The sequence below is a fragment of the Heterocephalus glaber genome, unplaced genomic scaffold (assembly GCF_053883595.1).
Source record: "Heterocephalus glaber isolate CG9 unplaced genomic scaffold, H.glaber_assembly_v1.0 deba00001463, whole genome shotgun sequence".
NCBI lineage: Eukaryota > Metazoa > Chordata > Mammalia > Rodentia > Bathyergidae > Heterocephalus > Heterocephalus glaber.
The window spans coordinates 3022964-3045592 of record NW_028258310.1 but is presented as its reverse complement, the minus strand read 5'-3'; the positions used below and the strand labels follow the sequence as shown (position 1 = coordinate 3045592).

Below are 22629 nucleotides of genomic sequence, written 5' to 3'. Positions count from 1 at the left end.
ACTTAAGAGAACAACATCTGACTGCAGCTTTCAAAAATTCATCACTGAATATTTGTCAACCTTGCTCCCTGTGATCTCTGAAGAACTAAGATAATGTCCTTCAAATGGAGATAAATTACAATCTTTCAAAAGATTATCACAGTCTTAATCGAGTTTGCTCCTGCAGCTGAACAGTCTGTGACCTTGTTAGTTACACATACACAACAGATAGATCTGTTACTGTATGTCTCTATATGTGGTAGGGTAGAACCTTTGAACTACCTGTGCTCTGTACATGGAAAGATAGATTTGTTCTAGTTAATGCTTTTGTGGGTGAAACAGGAAATTCAGTTAGTTTATTTGTTTATTGTGGTGTTGGGGATTGAACCCAGGGCCTTGTGTGTGCTAAGCAAACGTTCTACCAGTAAGCTACATTTGCAACTCTCAGCTTTTTTGGAGACAAGGTCTCGATACGTAGCTCAGGCTTACCTTGAACTCACTGTGTAGCACAGGCTGGCCTTAAACTCCCAGCAAATCTGCCTCAGCCTCTGGAGTGCTAGGATTACAGGCGTGCACCACCACGTCTGGCTAGCATATTTTTAAAAAGTATATCTAGCGAGTTCAGATGTGCAATGTAACTTTCAAAAAATGTTTTATGTTGACATAATTTCAGAATTACAGAGAAGTTGAAAAAAATAATACTATACAAATATCTCTCATGCAGATTCCTCAAATGTAAACATTCTATAACTATACAGTATGATTTAAAGGTACAAGAAATAATTCCACAACAGGCGTTGTCTTGTATAGTCTGCAATAGTGTGGTATACATAAGACAAAGGCATAGGGATTTCACAATTTAAAATATTCAGGAAAGTATTAAAGAATCCACATTATAAATTTCTTTGAAAGAAATTAATTGCCAACTGTGACATACAAGTGTAACTAACTGCAGGTATATGAACAGATTCCAGCATATGGCCCAGTTTATGAAAACTACAATTGCTGTATCTTGGGAAATCAGAGTACTTTTATGACCAGGACAACACTCCAGGGTCCCAGGACACCAGCACATTAGCAGCTATTGCCGTAGGCCAACTTCCAGCAGAAGGGAGAGAGAATTCTAATGGTATTAATTATTAAATGGCAGCATTTAATCCTCGATCCTTATTATCTGGGCCAAAAGAAAACACTGTGGACGCCTGGCTTGGCAGATCTGGAGCAGCCGCAAAGACTGCGGGGTGTGAGGAAGCCTCCCAGGGAACGAGGTGATGTGGGAAGCTAAGCCTTCACCCTCCCATTCCCTCACTATCCTCTCTGGAAATAGATAACCGAGGTGCCAAGGAGGACTTTGCGCCGCACTCCACGAGGTGGAGAAGAAAAGGAGAGAGGTTGCCCTTTTTCCTTTTTCCTTATGCCGTAAGAAATCAGTGCGCCGGCCACGCGCGCAAACTCAGGATCACTGCACGGGCCTGGCTAGTGGCGGGCGCATCTGTGGGACAAGACCCATTCGTTCTGCTCCCGACAACCTTGCCCTTTGCTGTGGCTTCTCTTGTAAGTGTTCCTGACATTTTGTTTATTGTTCCTTTAAACATTCTGCCAAGATTATGTCTGAAAATGAGAAAAACTCTCTATTTTCACTTTCTAAGTCTGTTGTAAGGGAAACAATGCAGCACCTTTCTCAGAACGCTAAGAACTTTACAAGATACTGAAAATTCCCCACCAAGTTACTGGACCAAATCAGGGCTGGAGTGTAAATGTGAAACAGACAAACTACACTCTCAGACGCAGTGATACTTGGATGAGATCCAACTTTCGATAGACATTTTATTCTCTCCAATGGCAAACTATCTTAAGGAAAAACACATTTCCCTCCTAACCTCACAAGTAGACATAAAGACAAATCCCTGCTGAGCTTTTTAGTGAGAAGCCTTTTTGACTTTTTAAAACTTTTTAAATATTAGTTTTGATGGGTAAATCATAACTGTAGATGTTTATGGGGCATATATGTGCACAAGGTGGCATGCCTAAATGAAGCTCATTTATCTACCATTTTGATCACCTATTGTTTCTTTTGATATTTGAAATTTACTCAATTATTCTGAAATTTGTAATGCATTATTAACAATGATAGTCATGCTGTTGTCAGTAGATCTCAAAGCCTCTTTCTCTGGTCTGTTTGAAATGTGGTGCCCTTGTCAATTACTTCCCACTCTCTCCCTCCTCACCCTACCCCCGTCCTCTGGTAGCCATCACTTCTACTCCACTTCTGTGAGATCAACTTTTTTAGATTCCACACGCGAATGAGTTCAGGAGTATTTGTCTTTCTGTCCTTGGTTTGTTTCATGTAATGTGATTATCTCCAGTTCCATCCCTGTTGTCATAAGTGATGGGACTTCATCCTTTGTTATGGCTGAATAGTATTCCATGTGTATATCTACACTACATTCTCTCTACCCATTCATCCACTGATGAACACCTAGATGGATTCCATATTTTGGCTGTTACGAGTAGTGCAGCAATAAATATGTAGTATAGATGTCCCTTTGATGTACTGATTTCAGTTCGCTTGGAAATATATCCAAGAGTAGGATTGCTGGATCATATGGTTGTACTATTTTTACTTTTTTTTTTAGGCGCTCCTGGAGTTTCTGATAAAGTTCTGTTTTGGTTTGGTTTGGTTTTTTGAGACAGTGTCTCATAGTTCAGGCTGGCCTTGAACTCATCATGTAGCCCAGGCTGGCCTCTAACTCATGGTGATCCTCCTGCCTCAACCTTCCCAGTGCTGGGATCACAGGTGTTCACCAGCACAACCAGCTGATAAGGTATTTTCACAACTTTACAAACACAATTCAAGCTTTTCTTATCATGACTCGATTGGTTACAAACCTTCAACAGGAAGTCTTTCTTTTTCCTTCCTGGGAGCACTTTGAAGACTCCTGAGGAGTAGGATTCAGCCACTCTGACCCCTGCTCATTTTGTTAGGTTGGATGACTCTGCCAGAAATGAATGCCCCAAACATAGCACCTAATCATTCCATAGCAACAGGGCTGCATTTTATCAACTGGAGGTCGTTTATAAGGAAGTCAAAGAAAAACATGTTTCACAGAGGGGCTGAAGACTGCTTTTGACTTTTAGACTTAATTCACCATTGTAAACCTGATTTCCACATTATCAGATTTCTAGTCTGTGCTTTTCATTAGCTAGATTAGTTAGATGCCCTCCCCTTCCCCCCATTTATGACCTTTCTTTGATCCCTTCTTCTTCTAACATTTGAATCATGGTTTTTCTCCTCCAATTTAGGTACTGCTTTGTAAAAAGGAAAAATTTCAGCAGAATAGCTTTAAATTTTCACTAAATTCTGTACAATCTATGTTTATAAATCCATGACTAAAGAATTTTATTTTGTAGACATATCTCAACTAAAGAAGCACAGCCAAAAAAGTAATTCCTAATCCTTGATGTCCTTTATGGATATTCACATGCTTAAGAATATCCAAGAATGCAGTGTTCACTAACTCATTTTTAATCATCAACTTGGATATATTTTCTTTCTTTTTTTTTTTTTTTTTGTGGTACCGGGAATCGAACTCAGGACCTTGTACTTGTAAGGCAGGTGCAATGCCACTGAGCTAAATCCCCAGCCCAACTTGTATATATTTTCTAAGGCTGTGAAGTCTTAGAATGGTCTCACTTCTCTGACCCAACATTAACCTTTCTATCATCAGTTTCTGTCATCCTCCAGCCCAATACACTAACCCTTTTCCCAAAAGAGCCCCCTAAGATATTTTCCTTCTGTTTTACTTTTTCCACTAAAATGTATGTGGCTTTTATCATTTCTATACTATCATACCTGTTGATGGAAAGCTCCAAATGGAGTTACATTAATTCTAATAAAGTATTTCACTAGTTCTCCTTTCTTACAGCTATCACAGGGCCCCACAGAAAGCCTTCCACTTTGCTCTGATCCCTAAAGGTTTTCTCTGAAACCATTATGAACTGGATTTCATATCAGATAAACAGGGATTATAGTCAGACCTCTAGCCCACATGGCTTTATGACCTTAAGCATACTGTTTCCTGACCTCCTGTTGTGCGTTGAGTCATGTTCAAAATTCATGTCCATCCTACACCTGAGACTGTGTCATGGTGAGGGTTGGCTCTAATTCAGTGAAAGTTTCCTTCACGAGACAGAAATGGGCAGAGACCGAGCAAGAAGGGCATGTGAACCCTGAGGCTGACTCATGCTGCTAAATGCAAGAAACATTTGGAGCTTCCATAAGCTGCAATATGCAATCCAAGAGTTGCCCCTCAAGCTTTAGAAGGGAGGCTTGCCCTGCTGACAGACACCTTGATTTTAGACATCCAGACTCTGGAGCGATTAGAGAGTAGTGCATATGTTGTGTAGACTCAATGAGATGAGGCATGTGAAGGACCTGGCCCAGGACCAAGCTCTGGTCTCTAGTTAGTCACTAGTGATAGTAAGGAATTTCACTGAGTCCTTCTGAGCTTCTGTTATAACTGTGAAATACAGGGAAAGTAACTTCCACCTGTCTTCATTGCAGAGGTTTTATCTGTCTGTTTGGTTTGGGACTTTTGGGGAGAAAAGGTGGGGTTTTTTATTGTGGAATTTTTTTCTGTTCTGTTTTATTTTGTTTTGTTTTGTTTTGAGACAGAGTCTCCCTATGTAACCCAGGCCTGTTTGGAAGTCATGATCCTCCTGTTTCAGCCTCTGTTAGCCTCTCCAGTGTTAGGATTACCATCACACCCAGCCAGTGAAGAGCTTTGGTGAAGAAATGAAATCACAAACGTGAATATTCCTGGCATACAAGAAACATTCAAAAACTGTTGAAACCCATGGTCTTCCTTGTGCTACTTCCCTCAAACTATATGAGAATAGTGGAGTAAGGAGAGAAATAAAATAGGCAGGATACAGTTAATCCAATAAGAACAGCAGCAATAAGTACACGGCAACTCCAAAGAAGAATTCTAGTTGTGTTCTTGAGTTGACTCTTCTAGATCTTGTGAAGCTGTTGTACTCTGGATACAATTTTCAGCAGTACTGCTGTGGACATCATTAACCCAAAACCATCTACACAGATATAATTGGTAAAAGTCGTATCAGCAGTTTGATCGGCTCAACCAATCCATACCTTTTTCCCTCTCTGTCTCTGCCTTCTTTCTTGCCTTCTCATGAATTTTTCTTTCCATCTACTCTCGCTCTCCATGTTATTACAGTGATCAGGGACAATTCTGAAATGAGAGGAATCTCATCTTGCCAAAGCTTGACATGTCAGAGAGAACTATGCATATGTGTTCCCAGGCTCTATGTCACTGTCCACCCAGAGCTGGGGCAAATGACTTGAGAGAAAACAGAAACTATGCATCATATAAACAGAGGAGTGGATTATGAACAACACAGTAAGTTTCATTGATCCACAAAACCAGGTTGGCAGCAATAATCGGGGCTATGATTTCACACACTGTGAGCACAGGGCCACCAAAATATAGTAAGAAAATCCATACGGGGAATCTGTGATAGGAACAGCTATCTCTTCCTCGACGGTGAGTTTACCACAGTCAGCTGGGACAGAGGGAGCTGTAGTCATCACTGCCTCTCTGGACCCCAGGAGAGGGGCTGGAGACCCCAGAGACAGGAGCCACAAACAGCTGAAGCCAGAGGCTGCCAGGAGATGCTGCCCACTTGTTCATCAGGAAGACCATCTAAGAAGACTGCGCAAGTCCCACAAACTTGCCCAGGGGCAGAGGTCATGGGTTACCACTGTGTAAGTTGTAGAAAACATATCAATTTGGAGGTGTACAGTCCTTTATGTGAACTGGGTTCTGACACATACTTGAGTGGCCTCGAGAAAATTACTTCTTTAAACTTTGGTTGCCCAAATATAAAGGGGAGATAAAAATAATCTATCTTGTAAGCTGGTTGTAAGACTTAACCAAAGTTATGTATGAAAGCACCCTAGGACATAAGGCTAGAAAAAATTGATTTTTTCCTTCCTTCTTCCTTTCCCTGAGTTCCTACAAAATCAATTTCCCAAGATAAAGAAAAAAGTTTTACAGTCCATGTGAAACAATCTATTTCTTGTTCCATGACCATCAAGATTCAAATGGTCCTTTATTCAGTAAAAACTAAGAAGGGGACATTTATAATGCCTCTTAGAGACAACTCTTGATTTCTAAAATGAGTGCTTAGCTGTATATAAGCTTCCCCTCTACTCCTTCCTAGGGAGTTATCCCCTTCCTGTGAATAAGAGCTACAGTATGTATATTATAGATGCACTTCAATGCTTCTAAATACCAGTTTGTGATAGGCCAAGGGTAGACAAAGAAGAAATGATAAATTAATACTCACTAAGTTACCTGAGGGCCATAAAGTTGGAAAAGTAAAATGAAGAAAGACAAGGTAAATGGCCAAGACGTTAATAAAAGATTTCTGAGCACAAAGAATAAATTAAGATCTTGAGTGAGTGATTTAGACTTAAAGAAGATGGATTATTTAGGTGGATTTCAGCCTTTAGTAACAGAAAACTTAGCTCAGGATTGCTTAAATAATAGATATATTGGCTCATATATCAGAAAGTGGAGATAGAATGAGGGTTTAGGCATTGCTGGGAGTAGTGGCTCAATGTTCAATATAGTAACATGGATCTAGGCCTCTTTCATCTTCCCACTCTGCTGAGAGTGTCTTCATCCCACACAGGTGGCAGGAGGGCTGCAGTGGCCCTCAGAGTTAGGAGCTGACTTGTTCACATTGGTAGGGAGAAATTGGATTCTCACAGTTGAGAACCCTCTCTCAAATCTGTCTGCACCTTAAATTAACTGGAACTGGTCACATGTCAACTTCTGAAAAGAGAACAACTTGTCCCTAAGTCAGTCAGGCTCACTCATGGGCTATGTGGGCTCAGCTTCCCTTAGGAAACCTGGCCTGGCATGGGCTGGGGGTTAGGCATCAGAACAAAACTAGATGATTAGGAAGAACAAAGTATGAATAGATCTGTTAACCTTTTTATAAGTAAGCCATCAACTTTTTTATACTGCAGAATAGTAGAGGAGGAAACTTTACAAGTGCCATTTTGTTAGATCCTCTAGTTTTTCAGATGTGAGAGCCATGTCACATAGTGACGTACTGACTGGTAAAGTCAGATCTAGATATTTTTCTTGAGTCCCAGGTCAAAAGTTTGTTTTGCCCTTTAATTACACTACACTGCTTCTTGAATAAGTGCTCCTTGACTTTTAGTGAAATTATATCCCAATAAGCCTGTGGTAAGTTAAAAATACTGTATTACAATATGCATTTAATACATCAGACCTAAATGTACTCAATACACTTACATAACACAAGATTTGGACAAAATCCTCCAACACAAAGCTTACTTTAAAGCATTGGCTCTCTTATGTAACTCATGGATACAGTACACTAGTAGACTATAGTACTGCTTGGTTCCATCCAGTACCTACTGGATGGCTGAGACTCGCTGCTGCTGCTGCTGCTGCTGCTCAGCATCACAAGACAGTGTTGCCCCGCAAAAGGTCAAAATTCAAAATGGCAAGTATTTGGGCTGGGGCTATAACTCAGTGGTAGGGCACTTACCCAGCCTGAGCTGGGCATTAGGTTCAATCTTCAGCCCTACAAAAAGAAAAAAAAGGAGGGAGGTAGGAAAGGAGGGAGTGTGAGAGGGATGCAAGAAAGCATTAGAAGTATGGTTTCTATTGAGTGCTTATTAATGTTGCATCATTATAAAGTTGAAAATCATGTATATATGTTATTCTCTATACTTCCCATCCTTTTTTCCCCTGTTGTGTTTCTGAGGTACAACCAGAGTTGAGAACTATTAACCTGTGGGGTCAAATATTAAGCTTTGCATTGGATAGTCCAGAGCAGTGATGGCAAACCTTTTGGAGACCATGTGCCCAAACTGCAACCCAAAACCTACATATTTATCACAAAGTGCCAACTCTGCAACTAAACCTGAACACTGCGGTTTTAGTTTAGAAAAGAAGAACTCTTAAAAGAAAAACAAATAACAGAGCTTTTAGTGATACAAACAGCTTTTGATTGAAAGGTAAAAGTTTGTATTTGGCGTGCTTTTGCACAATTAATGTGATCTTTGCTGATAATGTGTCAAGCTTGGTTGGGGCAACTTGGCTTATGTGACACAGAGAGGGCTCGATGTGCCTGCTGTGGCACGCGTGCCATAGGTTCACCACCCTGTTCTAGAGGCGAAAGTGTCTAGAATTCACATTCAGAGTCATCTTTGTGCATGTGGCCTGCTGAATTCGAGCCCTGAGGCCAATGGCAGAGTCAGTGCGGACCCTGGATACAGATTCTAGGATTTTTTTCTAGCTTCTGCTGAGAGCACAGAGTCTCAGTAATGCTCCATTTATTGAAATAAAGAAATGCACCTGAGTTGTTCAGTTGTTTCCTTGTTGATTTTGGGTGCTTGAGATGGAACAAGGTCTCATGCATGCTTAAGCAGGTGCTGGACCACTGAGCTACACTGGCTTCCCCAACCAGAATGCTTTATTGACTAAGAAAAAGAGAACTCCCCAGAGAGCCATTCAGCTTTCTTCTGAGAGAGGAAGCAGTAGAATTATTTGTAACCTGAGCTGACTACCCGCTGTTCATCACCAGCCCACTGGTACATATCCCTCACAAGAGTAAGACTGAGCTGTGTACTTTAAGCTGTCTTTGTAGGTATACTTTCCAAAGTGTAAGTGATCAAAGGCCTTGCTCCTTTTTGCATTACAACTCTAAGAAACAGGAATCTCTAGGTGGATGTTTAAGGGCCTTCTAATAACAATTTAAAAAGATTAGAAGGTTAATGGAGAAAGATATACTTAGAGATAGTTAAAAGGATAGATGTTGTTTTCAGAAAGGAACATCCTTTTGTGTTCTTTCATAGCTGCCTGTAGTTTGAAGGCAATCAACCATAAAGGAAATTCAGTATAGCCTAATGGTCACATCCACAAGAATAAACCAGACCATTTGTTGGCATACCAGTTCTATTTGTACTTTGTATAGGGCAGTTTTAAACCTGCATATAGATGGTCTGTCCAATCTCTTCTGTGTGCCATTCATGGCGATCAGTTCCTCCTATAAGCCCAAGTCACAGCTAGTCCTTAAGGGACTGTGACATGGTGAGAAAACACATATGTATTCCTTGCTTCTGGTGAACATTCCTTCCGCAAGGCAATCATTAGAAACTAGAATTTCTCTTCTTCGAGGAGCGCATAGAAACTCTAATTTTCTCACACCTTTTTTCTTAAAACTGCCCATAAATTCTCTGATGATAAAACCCCTATTTCAGAAGGAGTCCTTTCTGTACCTATGAGAAAGGAATGCTGTACAAGAGGCTAGACAATCTGCAGTGAGAGGCCTGGCTGAGTTTTGCTTGTCTATCAGCATTAGATCATATTCTTTCTGTCTGCTTTCAGTCACACAGTCTTCCATGATGCAATCATGCCTATGAATGAAGTCTCCACTGAAACCCACAGAGACAAGGCCTAGAAGATATCTGGGAGGCTGAGAACACAGAGGCTCCTATAGGGTAGGGTGCTCAGAAAGGGCGTGGACTCTCCCATACCTCACTTCTGCACCTCCTCATGGTGCCTTTTATGTCCTTGCCAGTTCATTAGTGGGTGTGTTTTCCAGTTCATTAGTGGGAGTTCTGCGATCAGCTTAACCAAATCAATGAACATGGAAAGGAGGTTGTCAGAACCCACATTTGCGGCTGGCCAGTGAAAAGCCCAGGTGAAAACACCTAGGCTTGTGGCTGGCATCTGAAGGCAGTGGAAAGAAGAGGGGAACTGAGCTTCAGTCCTGTATGATCCAGCACTACGTCCAGGTTCCTACGGGCAGAACTGAATTGGATTAAAGGAAGTTCAGCTGGCATTTCCCACTGTAGAAGCTTGCTTGCTGGTGCAAACAAAATCCCAACTTTTTTTTTTTTGGTACTGGGGATCAAACTCAGGTCCTTGTGCTTGCGCAGCAGGCGGCTAAACCACTGAGCTAAATCCCCGGCCCCAAAAATCCCAACTTTTGATATTATAGAAGTGATCTGTGCTGTGAATGTATAGTAAAAGAAACTGAGTCTGAGTTAATTTTTCCTTCTATATCTTCAGAGGGACCAAAAAAAATCTCTTAGCTGCCAATTTTCCCTTCCTCTGTGCAGCAGCTTTCCATTTCCAGTTTCTCAGCCACAGCTTCAGCCAATTTTGGATCAAAAATGTTGGGAGAAAATGTTGCATTGTACTGACATGTACTACAAACTCAGGCCTATATGACTGTATTTCCACTGAATTCATACAGACTTTTTCCTCTTGTCACCATTCTCTAAGTAATAAAAATAACAACTATTTAAGTAGCACTTACTTTGTATTTGGTATTATAAGTAATCTAGAGATAAAGTGCGCAGGAGGATGTGCTTAGGTAAAATGCAAATACTTATATAATAAATCTCACTGGGCCGGGGATTTAGCTCAGTGGCTCTGGCACCTGACTCACAAGTGCAAGGTCCCAAGTTCAATCCCTTGTACAAAAATAAATAAATAAATCTCATATAGAGGTCTTCAGCATCCATGGGGATCCTGGCACTAACCCCAGAGCGTAAACACCAAGAAACAACTGCGTATCTGCATTGCACTTTCTTCCGTGAGGGCTGAGCTTCCTATCTTTACAGCACCAGGAGAGATGCTTCTTAGTGGCTCAGACTTTAGGGGAAAGAGCCCGTCTGTTTGCAATACACAAGCACTAGGTACTTGTCCAGCAGAAAGCTCTTAAAATGTCGCACAATGTAATTAGTGATGGAGTCTGCGGGAAACACTGATCTAAGTTATTGGCTCCCAATTTCCTGCTGCTCCCTTAAATTGCCCAGCCTCAGCCTTGATAAAGGCTGTGGGTTCATCCAACATGAACAAAAGATCCAAATTAGTTCCAAGTACTGGTGAAGTAGAGGAAGGGAGATTAACATTTTCCAAAGACCATTTCCCCACCAACCCCAGACAGCAAGGAAGCCAAATGTGTGTTTCCCAGTTTTTTCTCTTCCTATCCATCTACCTGAGCCTCAATTTCTAACTATACCCAATGGGATCATTCTTAAGAGCAAGCAAAGTTCTATAGCATACATAATTTTATTAGGCAAAAGTTGATATTTAATATTCTACATTGCCTTAAAAAATAAAGAAACTTTTTTCTTAAAAGAAAGGGATAGAGAACTGTCATTTGCTGGGTTCCTATTGTGATTCAGACACAGGTTGGATTTGTGTGTTATCTCATTTAAATCATTGCTATTCTTTAGCTTAGTTACACTATATAGTTCACTAACCACCTCTAGGTAGTGTCTACTGTGTACCTTCTCTGTTTTAGTGACTGTGGCAGAGCTACAGTTACCAGGAAGTAGGTCTGGCAGGGAAGAGACCACAATAACCAATTACAAAACAAACAAAAAAGTGTCCTAATAGTAAATGAACAGAAGGCTGTTGGAGCATGAATTTTCAAATTTAAATTTCTTTAATGTGCACAACAATTATAATCCTAGGATTGGGGCCAGGGATTTAGCTCAGTGGTGCCATCATCTGCCTTGCAAGCACAAGGTCCAGAGTTCGATCCCCAGTACAAAAATAAAAAAATAAATAAAATCCTAGGATTACTCCAAAGACATATTTGAATTCCATTTTTTTTTTTTTTTTTTTGCAACAAGATCTTGCTATGTGTTCAGACTGGCCTTGAACTCACTGTGTAGCCCAGGCTGGCTTCAAACTAATGGTGATCCTCCTGCCTCAGCCTCTGGAATGCTAGGATTACAAGCATGCACCACCATGCCCAAGGGATTCCAATATTTTGATACATCAATTTACTAAAAACAGGCAGATAATTAGCAAGCAATATAAGCTCCTCTTTATCTTTCTTCTTTTTGTTTTTTCTCTAAGGGAATTTGGGAAAGGTTTATCTTTTTTTCTGTAAGAAAATCTGTCTTCTTTTTTATAAAATAACTTAAATATTTCAAAGAGACTCATTTTTTCACTCTTACTCTCACATTGCAGCTTACAAAAATATATACAATGCAAGGTAAATCAAAATACTAAGTAGCAAAATGACTCCCTCTATCTATCTACCTCAATTTCCTCTTAGTATCTATTTTCTCTTCCCCACACATAAGTGTTCCCTTTTTCCTGGTTTCAATTCTTTATCTGCAGTTACTGCCTGGCAAGCTCTGGTTCCCTCTGGAACTGATCAGGGCCTTAAGGGGCCCCAGTTGCCCAGCCTTGTCTCACATGGAGTCTATGTGCCTCTTCCACAAGCACAATTAGAGCTCCAAAGTACTTAGGCAAGAAATGCTGACCCACAGCAATCTGCCTATCAGGGCGCAGTTAGATCACATGTTAAGACGCCTCCACAAACAGGATATTTCATCTCCATGTATGGCCCTTGGCGTGCACCCAAAAGCCTCTCAAGGAGGCCGTGACTCCCTGGGACCCCAGCCGCTGTGGGAGACAGGGGAGGTGCCCACTCACTGGTGCTTCCTGCCTGCAGAACAGTAATCAGTGTCTTTTGTTACTGTGTGCAGCTTTTGGATTATTAATTTCAGAATGGGAAATCATTAGTATTCTTAATTTAAAGAGGAAATCTTAGCTATAAATCAATAGCAAAGATTTTCTCTGAGTTACGATGTTCTTACCTGACTCTAAAATTGGATTTTTCCCCCTTTTTTGTTTTTGAGCTTTTGAATTTGACTTAACATACTGTCTCTGTCAGGTTCCTGTGGTGAATTGATAATGAAATTAAGAGAGACAGGGTCCATTGACTCAGAAGACCTGTGCCATTAGTTAAATCTTGCTTCTGTTTCTGCAACTGGCTTGACACCCACTTAGTCACCTTGGTCTGGGCATTTACCTCTGACACTTCCACTGGAGGTGAGGTGGCAGCATGGCAAATAGTCATTATCAAAAGAGAAGGCAGAGGTGAAAATCAATATTTCCATTAGAATCTAGAAGCTGACTTTTCAAAGAACATTTATTTGTTTAGCTGACAGTAATGTACCAGAAAGACTGGTTCCTTTAAAGATAACAAATTAGGTGATAATCAGTATGGTGTTATTTCTTTTTCTTCCCATTTTGCTCAAAAATTTTTCCAACAGAACTTAAAGCTAAAAACAAACAAAAATTCTGCCTAGCAAAATACCTGAATAAAGAGTACATTTTTTCAAGACAGAAGAAACTATAAAATTCTAGTGACATACATTAAAATTATTAGTAGCAATGTACAACAAAATAGCTATTCTCTATTGTAGTAGGCATTGGTTTATATATATATGTATATATCATTTCTAAGGTTGTTACTTTTGTAATCCACATTAATGAGATAACTGCATTGCACTGGATTGTAATTTCATGGATTGGTTTTGTTTTGATTTTGTTCTCCTAATTCTCATTCTCAAATCCAAGTTTTACCCCTAGCTCTATGACCTTGAGAGCCAATATCCATAACGCTCAGTTTCCCCATGTGTGACAATAACTTTGGGAGGAATAAATGGTAGGTGTGCATAGATGCTCAGCATTGTGCCTGGCACACAATACCATCTCAGCACACACACACACACTCACACACACACACACTCACACACACGCACACACACACTCTTCATCATCTCCTTCGCCTTGTTTCCCCTTTCTATCCCATTGGTGCCCTTGCCTCTGCCCCACTCTCGACCACTAGAGGAACATCTCTGGGCACTGGGCTCCCTGAAGGTAATGGCATCTGGCCACTCCAGCTAAGAGAGGACCTCTTTGACTCACACCCATAGATGGGACCAGGCACCTCTCCCCAGGCTGCTGGGTGCTGGCTGCCCTGGCATCTCTGTTTGCACTGGGGCAGCAGTTTGGGACTGGAGGCCCCGCTCGCTTCAGAGGTCCTGAAGCCAATTAAAATGTGTAATCTGTCAATTTTGACTTTAAAGGACACACTCTAAATTGATTCTGATGGTCAAGAAAGAGCAGATTTAGAGCAAATAAGTCCTGAGAACCTTGGGAGAAAGGAAGAGCTTCATAAAATTCAAAGGAACGAAAGACAGGAATATTGAGCTGTATCTGACATGCATGCAAGATTATAAAAAGGCAAATTTCCAAAGTTCAAAGAAAATACGTTTGGCCTCAGGACCAGAGGGATTTCTAAAAGAATATATAGATAGGTCCAGAAGTAGGAGAAAATTAAATTCTAGCTATATAATAAAAATTAGCCCATTATGGAAGAAAAACTAAAGGAATCAATATGGTTGCTTGGGGAACTCTACTTTGAGCTCAGATTTTTTTAAAGCATGTTCGAAAGATCAAAGAACTCGTAGCCAAAAACAAAAGCGATGCAGTAGCACAAATGCAAGAGATTGGTACCATAAAGAATAAAGTAAAAAAATAAACTCAATTTTGCAGAATAAAGGAAGGTAATAAATGACTTTTACATTGTATACAGAGTGAGAACAAGGAACTATTAGTGACATTTTTAAGAGATTATGATGTAGTGTTAACAAGACAAAGAAAATATAAACTTACTTATCTCCTATTTTGCTCATGTTTCCACCAGAAAAATGACCTTTGGACTGAAAATGTAAGAAGGCCTTCAGGATGTGGCTGAAGGCAGACCATATGTCTGTCAGGCAGGGTGCCCAGAGTGATCTCCTTAGGGTCTGAAGCAGTCTGAAGGCTCCCAGAAGTGGAAGCCAAACCCTGGGCATCTGCAAGAATAGTCTATAGGAGAGATGAAGGAGGATGGGGCTCAGGGTAGAAGGGAAAGGGACTGAGAAGGTCCAGTTAACAGAAACAACCATGCAAAAACTCCAGCAAAGCTCCTGATGTGCTACTTGAGGTGAGCACAGAGAATGAAGGATTCCACACTTCTTGCAGAAGTGAAACAGGATCAGGGGAGTGAGGAATAAGAAGAAAAAACAACCACAGGAGCCTATCATGGAGACAGGAAGCCAGAGTACACTAAAGACATGGTGAGAATCTCAGTCTGCCAGAATCACAGATCCCCAGCCCTGTGGAAGCCTCCTGGGGTTGGAATGTAGCACTCAAACCTGAAGGAATTCATTTTAAATTTCCTTCTGTTTTGTGAAGGAAAACTGTTGAAAATGGGCAGTACTGCTCCTCCTTTCCCTATTTAAGGCGAGATATGTAGGTCATTAATTATTTAAATAATGTTAAATCTAGTAAAGAAAACTTACAGTACTATAAGAACTTATAATAATGAGGGTTTTTTGAGGTACACTGGGGGTTACAGAGGCTTTGAGAAAGAGAAGAGTTCATCCAATTCTAAGATAATCTAGCATCAAGTGCAAGCCTGGAGATTCCAGATGCAAATATTAGGATTGGAACCCTGGCTGGCCATGAATTATACTACCTCCTATGTATAATACCATTCATCATAATGATGCATATTGCACAGGATTATTGGGAGGATTAAATGAATGAGTATATGTCAAGGGCTTGGAACATACGGTCACTCAATATATGCTCACTGTTACCATTATTCAGGGAATCGACTTTGTGGTAAACTGAGAGCTGTAGTAAACTGGTGGAACTTGCCTATAATCCCAGCACTGAGAGCTGAGGCAGGAGGATCACAACTGAAGTCCAGTCTGGGCAATTTAGCAAGATCCAATCTAAAAAAAAAAAAGAATTTTTTTTAAAGGGCTGAGAACATAGTCCAGTGCATAGGCCCTGAATTCACTTACTAGTACTGAAAAAAAAAGTTGTGATAAATCAAATACAAATGTATTGTTATATCAGATTATATTTTGGCAATTTAAGTTATTGAGTAAAGTAATCTGGGTTTATTTTTAAAGTACCTGAAATATTTAACTAAGGCTTAAATGATACCTAAGAAATAAGGAGTTGATGTGTCAATAGGGAAGGGAGCACAGGGAATGGGGAAAAAATAAGAACCAAGATACATCATGTACAGGTACAAACACCCAATGATAAATGTAAACGTATTGTATACCTAAGATGTACCAAAAAAAGAATGTAAGAAAAAAAAAAGAAAAGAAATAAGGAGTTGAGTTGCTTTCTGCTTTGAGTAAGCAGATGAATTAGATGCATCTGGTCTTTCTGACCTTCAGAGCCCATAATTTCATGCATAAGGATAGGCATTCTAAGTGTACTTCATTTCAATTAATAGATATGTTCCTGGTAGCAGATAATTTATTAAATGTCCAGTAGAACTTTCCATGTGAGAGAAAACATGTATTTTATAGATTCCCAAGACCATAGGTCTTCAGTTAGGACACAGCAGTGTTCTCAAGTTATGTTGTGTCCACTCCTGGAGAAAGCTATGTGTTCAGTCCATAAGGTGGAAACAAGAACATAGAATTTATAATAAGCCCTCATTCCAAAATGTACAATGAGGGACTTTTAATTTACTGTTAAAACTGTCACAATCATTTCTTAAACATTTCTTGGTCATTACTGAACTAATTATACTTTAATCAAGTCAACAATGATCAATAAGAATCGATTTGGAAATACACATTTTTTTCTTCCAGGGTTTTCCTCAAAATTCATGGTCTCAATGAGAATACTAATCACCTGTGAATTATCTGAGGTCTCAAAATGCAGAACAGAATCAAGGGAGTTGTACCAGGAAGCCTTGGCCCATTTTACTAAGAATTCAGCCAGGCTGATTTGCTCAGTATTTAAAGAGTAGCAGCAACTACATTAAATACCAGAATGGTCAGTGCAATTAATGCAATTAAAGTAATTAGTCCTGGCAGCTGTAAGGTCAAATAGAGGTAGCTCTGTAACAGCAATCTGCCACTGCAAAATTACTGACATTTCCAACTAAATTATATTCTCTAAATTGTTGCCTCAATGCTAAATAAATAAAGTTATGCTAATGTGGGGACTGATTACAGATTGAAATTAGCACAATAGCTTGTTATACAGTCTGCTAGGGTTAACATTTTTTAAAAACATAATTAATGGCCTTTGCTTACTGTCTCTGGTTATAGATCCTGCAGCTCATTTGCATTCTTCTGCAATATGCTGACAGTGCTAAATGTCTAGGAAGAAAGATCTGATCTGCAGGCAGAATGCGTTCTTCACGTCATCAAGTTAGAACTTGTTATGGTTTCAAGACAGTGTTAATAACAAAGATGACCAGAAAGGGAATGGGTAAGAATGAGGCTAGAATCCATGCTCTTTTCAGTCTTGTGATCCAAGGCTTTTCTGGAGTCAATGTGAAATGTAATTGCTCTTTTGACCTCTATCTTCTCTCTCCCCAGGTCTGAGAAAGAGCTACACTGGTTGATTATTGCAGGAATGAAAGGCACTCTGACCTTGTCGACCGAACGCCTTGCTGCTTTTAGTGTTGCCCATTATGCTGAAGGCAGGCAACTCCTGGAGAGAGTGGAATCTACAGGAGAGCAGCTCCCCAGGCAACCTGCCACGAAAGGCTTCAGCAGCAGCAGTTGAAACATGACCAAACAGGCCTGGCAGCCAAGGAAACAGTGAGGAGGGAGAAGCAGAGTATATCAAAATACTGTTAGCACGAAGCCTACAGAACTTGTAGGCATCAATGCCATGGAGGGCCTTTGCTAACGCTGCCCAGGGTCATTGGGTCATCCTCCTGAACTGAAGATGGGCCTGGGAGTATTTGCTGAGGAAGGAAGTAGTAACCAATGGAAGCACAGCCACTGATTTACTAAAGTCAGCAAACTCTCAAAGGGTGTGTGGTAACATTTCTACAGCTAGAAAGGTAGAGTGATTTTGTAGAATTTGTATAGGTTGCAACAATTGTTCTAGATTCTAAATTATTCCCTATAGACCCGGTTTGATTATTTTTAGAATTCATTTGGAGGTAAGGAATAGGGTAGGACTCCCCATGAAAACAACACACTCTTATCCAAGCTCTGTAGTCAAAGGGGCTTTGTTTAAAATCAGCTGCGGTTCCTTTTCGTATCCGCTAATTCGGCTCTAATCAGTTCTATTCAACAGAATTTTATCGAGCATTTATGATGCGCTGAAGCACTGTGGGAAACACAGTGACATGTGAAGTGTGCCTGTGGACAGTACCACCAGCTGACCTGCCAGACCGGAAATGATGCGGCCAGCTCCATCAGCCTGCTGGGCTCCCTGAAGGACAGCATCAGAGGCCTGCAGTGCGAGAGGCTTGGGGCTAGGCTCTTCACTTTCCAACTTTCATTTCAGTCTGACAATGATTTTCAAGTTTGTATTACGATCCCTACTTTCAGAAGAGTAAATTTACTGTGGCAATCTGGACTTTGGAGTCTGGAATTAGACTTGAGTTTACTCTTGTCTTATTCCATTTTCTGCTGCTACCACAGAATAGTTTAATCTGAGTAATTTATAAAGAAAAGAGGTTTATTTTGCTCACAGGTCTAGAAGCTGAGAAGTCCAAAATGGGAGGCCAGAATCTGCTCAACTTCTGTTGAGGGCCTCTTGGCAGAAGGGCAGTCAGGCCCCTGTGGAAGTCAGGCAAAGGGGCTCAGATTCCCAAGACAGCAAGCCCGTTCCCAAGAGCAGAACATTAATCCACTCATGCAGCCTCTGCCCCACGATCTCATACTTCTTTATGACCCCGTCACCTCTCCATACTGTTACATAGACAATTAAATTCTAATATGAATTTTGTCAGGATCAAACTACATTCAACCCTAGCAACATCCAATTCTGTCACTTCTCAGAATCTGTGCATTCTTGAAAAAACTACATTTCTCTTATCTTTGGTTGGCCTAGTTCCTATAATGGAGGAGACCAGATGAATTTAAGGCCTGCCCATTTTCATAGTTCCATAAGGAACATTGTCTTGCATCCACACATCCTAAATTTTTGGAGACATCCCAATCCCAAAGTCATGGCAGATCATGACTATAAAAAAATTATGCTCATTGAATACTGAATTCAGAAAACATAATCACTCTACCTAAAAATACAAAAAAGAAGAACCAGGTGTGGTGGCTTACACCAGTAATCGCAGCACTCTGGGAGGTCGAGGTAGGAAGATCACAAAATTGAGCCCATCCAGGGCAATTTAGTGACTTAGCAAGAACCTGTCTCAAAATTTTAAAATAAATTTTAGAAAAGACATATATCTGTAATTCCAGCTACTTCCTGAGGCAGGAAGATCACAAGTTTGAGTCCAGCCTGGGCAACATATACAAGGACCTGGGTTCAGTCCCTATCACCACAAAATAAATAACCATCAGAAGTAGGGAAAAATGGGGCTGGGGATTTAGCTCAGTGGTTTCACCACCTGCTGTGTAAGCGCAAGGACCCGAGTTCAATCCCTGGCACCAAAAAAAAAAAAAGGAGGGAAAAATTATGAATACATGGGCTGGGGATTTAGCTCAGTGGCACCGCACCTTCCTGGCAACTGCAAGGTCCTAAGTTTGATCCCCAGTACAAAAATATATATATATGAGTACAGGCTAGGAAGAATCACATTTAAAGATAATTTTCAAAACAAGTTTAAAAGCATGACCCTCATACACAAATAAAAATGAATACTTATTAAAGTTTTGACTCAAGTCATTCATGAAAGTGGGAACCCAGCCGATGCTATAACCAGTTCAAGGCAATCTGAGAATATATTTAAAGATCAGAAATACTGAAATAAGTATGCAAATAGAACAAAAATTTTTTTCAGGGATAAAGGGAGGAAGTCAATGAATTTCTACCAGACAGGGCAGAATTTGCATGTCTCTCAATTACTCAAAACATAGAGTTTATAAAACAGCTCAAACACAATAAAAGGCTAAAATCACATAATAGAAAGGGTGTCGGCGCCCTGACAATGCAGTTTCCTGATAGAGCACAGGATGTATGTTTGTTTTTCTGCTATGGAAATAGCTTTGATTAGATGCAGAGCATGCTATCTCAAAACATGACCCCTTGGCAGACTGGGTATTTTAGGAAGGAATTTGAGGAAACAATAGACACAAGAAGGCCTCTCAGAACTTCCCAAGCCTTTTCCCCCTGAACCAGTCATAAAACCTAGGAAAGTATTTTTGACCTTCCACTGAAGCAGGTCATGAGACACTCAGGTGAGGCATTCCCTCCTTGACCTGGAGGAAAGGAGCGCCCTCACACCCCAAGACCCAGGGATACCAATAACAATCCCAATAAACTAGGTTTCTCCCAATTTGTTACCATGACAACACACCCTGTGTACTCCAATCATGTTTTTCCACTGCTAGGCACTCTACCTCAAGCCTAAGCAAGAAAATGCATAAATTTACCTGTTTCTTTGGGTCTCCATTTTCTTACAAAGGCTCATGTACCACGAAAAATTTTTAGCAAGTAACTATGCATGCTTTTCTTTTCTTAATCTCTTTTGTTATAGGGATCTCAGCTAGGAACCTCGCAATGGATAAGAAAAAGATATTCTTGTCCCTGTACAGAAGTAACTCTCACATTCAATGACATCAGTTCAAACTGGAAGGCAATATTATTTTGACTAAACACTTTTGGACCATGGACTAGAGAAAAGGAAAGAAAGTACCATGCTTTTTTTATGTCATGGTGCAGATGGCAAGCAAACCCCATGGGCTGTGAATCCACTGTGTTTAGACAAGTCAAAAACGGTTAAAGCAACTAACACTGTGAAACAATTGAGAAAATGCTTCTTGTGCCTGTGTGAAGTCAAAGTTTCAAATAAACTGTTTGGTCCAGCAGAATAGTGGCTTTCTTTTCATTGTTTTAACCGAAATGATAAAGAACAAATCAGTGTCAAGATTTGGGGGTTTTGTTTTGTTTTGTTTTTTAAGAGCTTGTGGTAGCTTAGCACAATACAAAAAAATTTTAAAATAATCATGTGTTTGTGAGAAAAAGAGAAAGTTACATAATCTGCCTCCTGAAAGTATGCCCGACGGGGTTAACAACATATAACCCCCAAATATGGTACTTGGTATTCTGTTTTAAACTGAAGGAATTTGAGAAAATGGCAGAATCAGAAAGATCCTTCCAAACTTCCCCTGCCCTTCTCCTCTGAAGCAGGTCATAAAACCTAAAAAGATTTTCTAACCTTCCCCTGAAGCAGGTCATAAGACCTCCTGTGAAAAGTGACCCCCTGTACCCAGAAGAAAGAGCATCCTTATCTCTGAAGACACAGAAAATAATCTGAACAAACAGGTCTTACTGAGTTCTCACAGTTTATTGCCATTAGATCATATCCTCAGCCATCCACTTCTTCACTAAAGCCATATAAGTAATATCCAAGTTTACCTATTTCTTTGGGTATTCATTTCTTTAGGAAAGCACCCATATTCTATAAAACTTACATTAAATAAAAACACATGCTTTTATTGTTTTTTGTTATAGGGACCTCAGCCATGAACCTAGAGATGGGTGAGAAAAGATACTTTTCCTTCTCTACAACACATTATTTACAAACTTCGGAGGTATTATTCTTCTAATCCTTCCCAAAAGCTGGGAAGTATACAAAATGTACCAAAATTGCATTCCTTCCAAATGTCCTGTTTTAAATAGTACTGTACACACAGCTTCCAAGTTTCCAGAGCCCATTCAATGTTTTAAATAAAGGCAAGTTTGCAGGATTGGGCTAAGTGCACACTACTAAATATAGCAACATAATTACTGTCCCGTAATCTCCTCTTGATAGTGTTAGAACAGTGGAAGGAAAGGTTTGTCTTGACACAGTTGCAGTAAGTACCAAAGGTCGATTTGACACAGAATGTTCCTATCTTCTCCACCCACCAACCTGGTGGGGGTGAGAGCAGCTCCCTTCATTTCATCTGCATTTGGTGATTTTTTTGTGGCGTCTTCATTTGCTAGTGAGATAATTTGTCCTTGCATGATTAGATAAGACAAGAATAGAATTACTAACGGTGAAAGGCTCATAGGGCCAAGAAAGCAAAGGAGCTCTTTTCTCACCTAATTTGCGTGGAATCTGAATTTCAGACCTCTCTGTCTCTGACTCTCCCCCAACCCTTCTCATGGTGATGGTGGGACCATTTTCCAAAGTTGGATTAGGACATTGCCAATTCATTTGAACAAATTCTTTTTTTTTCAAAATCAGATTCAAAGAAAGAATGTGATGACATTATGCCAGCCAGTCATTATATTCTACCTATTTGTGTGTACTTGTCAGCTAATAAATCCGGGGCAGTTATTTCAGTGGCCACTCAGTAAGCATCAGCTGTTGGACACATGCTGTGGGAATAATAAACACGAAGGCTTTTTCCCTTAAAAAATTCTGAATAGAGTTAGAGAGCTGTGATTCAAAGAAATATTTAAATTAACAATTAGAATACTAATTACCTCAGGAGTAGGGGTGACTTCTTATTTTGTGCTGTCTGTAGGTAGATGTACCAGAGCCCTCAGTGAACAGAACTTTAATATTCCTCAGCACAGGTCAAAGAATGGAAAGAGAATGGGAAGATTGTCACGAGTTCAGGGGTGTAGGGTGAACCTCTTCCTCACTGGCGGTTCAGTAATTGAGTCTGCTGAAATAAACTCACAGTGGACAGGTTACCCGGGCATGGTGGTGGCAACTGAAATCCCAGCCCTCTTGGAGGCTCAGGCAGAAGGTTTGCAAGTTGAGCCCACCTTGGTTGATTTAGTGAGACTTGTTTCTAAAAAAATTAAAAGGTCTGGGAAGAAA

The 22629-nt window shown here is 40.3% G+C and overlaps 1 long non-coding RNA gene across 2 annotated transcripts; it reads left to right on the top strand.

Annotated features, from left to right (window-relative positions):
* Positions 1–1179: 1179 nt before the first annotated feature.
* Positions 1180–19522, top strand: LOC147826637 (uncharacterized). Of its 2 annotated transcripts, XR_015438812.1 has the most exons (3): positions 1180–1533; positions 16997–17159; positions 17270–19522. It is a non-coding gene; the product is annotated as an uncharacterized LOC147826637 (long non-coding RNA). The 2 variants fall into 2 exon arrangements; XR_015438811.1 differs by lacking the exon at positions 16997–17159.
* Positions 19523–22629: the final 3107 nt, after the last annotated feature.